This window comes from Vicia villosa, linkage group LG4 (assembly GCF_029867415.1).
Source record: "Vicia villosa cultivar HV-30 ecotype Madison, WI linkage group LG4, Vvil1.0, whole genome shotgun sequence".
NCBI classification, from domain to species: domain Eukaryota; kingdom Viridiplantae; phylum Streptophyta; class Magnoliopsida; order Fabales; family Fabaceae; genus Vicia; species Vicia villosa.
In genome coordinates this window covers 174,921,406-174,925,060 of record NC_081183.1, presented here as the reverse complement: position 1 = coordinate 174,925,060, position 3,655 = coordinate 174,921,406, and positions in this window count along the sequence as shown.

Sequence of the window (3,655 nt, the reverse complement as noted above, 5' to 3'; positions counted from 1 at the left end):
ATTAGTCCTTCTGCTAATATTTTTCTCAAATCGGTTTTTTCTACTTCTAAACCGGTTCTTTTCATACTTCTAAACCGTGACTGGACTGACACGTTAGATTTTTTTTAAATACTAGATTAATTTTTATTTTTAATTTCATTTTTAAACAGTTATCAATGAATAATATCAAAAAAGCCAAAATTATTTCTTATAAAGTAATTTTTAAACAAATAATTTCCATGATTTCTACTAATATTAACAAATTCTATACATAAATTTTTACCTATGAGGTCTCAAATCCAAGTCTCATTCAAGTTATAAATAATTTTCACTTTACAACTAGACAAATCAATTTCTATCGTTAATAAAGTGACTATCATTTACAACTAGAAAAATCAGTTTCTATTGTTACTAAAGCAACTATTATTTACAACAAGACAAATCAATTTCTATTGTTAGTAAAGTGATTATCATTTACAACTAGATAAATCAATTTCTATTCTTAATAAAGTGATTATCATTTACAACTAGACAAATCTATTTCTACGGTTAGTAAAGTGACTATCAATAACAACTAGACAAATCAATTTCTATTGTTAGTAAAGTGACTATCATTTACAAATAGACAAATCAATTTCTATTGTATAATTGACTGTCATTTAATCTGAAGAGACTTAGTTTCGAGACCATATTGATACAACTTTTATATTTTATATTTTAAATTTAGAATTGTTTAAGATTAACTACGTGGGCCTAAGTTCAACTCCTTATAAGAAACAATTTTGGCTTTTTTATATTATTAATTTATAATTGTTTAAAAATGAAATTAAAAATAAAAATCAATTTAGTATTTACAAAATGAAAAATAAATAAAATCCAAAGTGGCAGTCCAGTCACGGTTTAAAACTAGAAAAAAAGCCGATTTGAGAAAAATATTAGCAGAAGGACTAATATGATCCGGTTAAATTTTGTAAGGGATTAAGTTGGGTCAATTTTTTTGTGAGGGACTAATTTGACTCGTGTAATATTTGTGAGGGACCAAAATGGGTCTTCACTCTTTTTTTTATTAAAGAGAGGGCCAAAGCCCAAAAAAAAAAACAACTACTCAAGAAACACAGTGGGAGTAGCAATTCCAACATCATCTAGATCTAAAAATTGTCTCACATATTGAGGTGCCTCCTTGTAAATAAATAACTTCCTATCAATGAGACTGTGCTTTGCCAAACAATCTGCACAAGAATTAGGTTGTCGATAGACATGCGAAATTACCACCACTTCTAAGGTTGACATAATCTCCAAAATTCGCCGCAGAATAGCAACACACTCCACCATACCCACCTTTTCTTCTTCGATAGCTTTAACAACAATCATAGAGTCGACGTTAATTTCCACTTGTGCATATCGTAATTTTTTCACAAGGTGTAAACCTTCTAATACTCCCCAGAATTCAGCAACATGAGCACTACAATTTCCTACAAATTCGGAGAAGCCTCCTTTCCAAGTGCCCTCATGATCCCTTAGAACACCGCCACATCCAGCATCATTATCAGAGTTACTAGCACCATCAGTATTCAATTTAATCATACTTTTAGTGGGAGGTTTCCAAGAAATAAAATTCTTATCACTATCATCAATTCTAACTGTTTTGAAAAGACTTACAGCTTGCGAATATTCTTCTCCTCTCCTCAAAATGTGAAAAATAGAATCTAAAGGTCTCTTGTAATCCTCACTATGTTCTTCAAGATTATGCCACGTCCAAAGTGCATGGCAAGCGTTAATCCAAATATTGCTCCAGTTCGAGTTAGCATTACCACGGTAATTTAGATTCATCTTGATCCACTAATCTTGGCCAGCTGTAAAAAATTCCACAAAAATATCACTAGGAACCACATTCTTCCAAGTCTGAGCACAAATGGAACAATCCCTCAAAGCATGCATAGTAGTCTCACAAGTGTTTCCGCAAAGATTACAACCTGAGCTTCCAAGACCCTTTTTACTCTTACTGAGATTTGCTAATAGTCGATCATGTTTGAGTAGCCACAAAAAGCTTTTACACCTCTCCGGCACCGACGCTTTCCAAATCCTATTTCAGTCTCCATCAACCTTCTCGTTATTATAGCCATTAATCTCCTTGTACATTTCCTTGATCGAAAATTCCTCCTTGCCGGTACCTGCAAAATAAAAAACGTCAGCAGTTGATTCCATGCTAGGGGGCACGCAGGCTGTGATTTTCTCCAACCAATGATTCAGCAGCCAACTATTCAAAATCGCAAGGTTCCATTCTCCATTCTCATTAACAAGCTCACTAACTATAGCTTCCTTTAGATGAGCTGGGATGGCCACATTCTCATTACACAGCCTGATATCACACCCTAACCAATTATCATCCCAAGCCCTAATATTCTTTCCATCTCTCACCACCCAACCTCCTGTATTCATCATATTGGGGAGTGTTTTAACAAAATCCTTCCAAATACTTAAAGCATTTGGTTTGATTCTCAGTATATCCTTACTGTCATGGATGTTGTATTTACGTCTCAAAACCGTGCACCACAACTCACGAGATTTATTGTACATATGCCATCTAATCTTCATCAAGCACACTTGGTTCAAAACATTCAAATCTCTTAATCCCGTGCCTCCTAAATCTTTCGGCAGCTTAACCGTGTCCCAGGCCACTGCGTGGATCTTCCGGTTTCCATCTGTTTCACCCAAAACAAATTTCTTCTGCAATCTTTCAATGGTATTGAAACAAGATTTAGGTAACTTACATGTCATCATTGGGTATAACAGGATTGCTTCGATTACACTTTTAGCCAAGGTCATTCTTCCAGCCAAAGTGAGACTATTGTTTTTCCAACCATTTAGCTTCGTAGCAGCTTGATCCACAATATACTGACAATCACTTTTGTTGAGCTTCTTTCCACTTAGCGGAACTCCCAAGTACCTGCCAAAACTTTCCACCCTCCTGAACTTGGTAAAATGCTGGATTTTCGCTTGCATACTCCGATGAACATTTTTAGAAAACAATATACTTGTATTTTCTTGGCTAATTTCCTGACCAGACATATAACATAATTTTTCAAGAGTTTCCATAACACACGTAATCTGATCTTCAGAAGCCTCTCCAAAGATAAGTAAGTCGTCGGCAAACATAAGGTACGACACCATAATGACTTGTTTTCCTAGCTTCAAACCTTTCCATCTTTTACTCATAACCTCTTCCTCAATTAAGTGAGACAATTTATCCATACACATCACGAACAAATACGGAGAAATCGAATCACCCTGGCGAATACCTCTTTGCGGCCTGAAGAAATTATTCCTGCTTCCGTTCCAAGTCACGTTTGTTTCAACACTTGAAACTGAGTGCATTATTACATTCAACATGTTGTCCGGAATTTTAATTTCTCTCAAGGTTTGCCAAATAAAATCCCAACTCAGCTTATCATAGGCTTTAGACAGACCAACTTTAATCGCAAAAGCTCCTTTTTTTCCCTTTCATATTCTCCATTGTATGCATAGCCTCCTTGGCTATAATAATATTTTCATGAATAAGTCTCCCAAGGACAAATCCTGTTTGGTATAGAGAAATCAACTTATCCATGTGACTCTTAAGCCTTCCAACCACAATCTTGCTTAAGACTTTGTAAATAGTATTGCACAGCAAAATTGG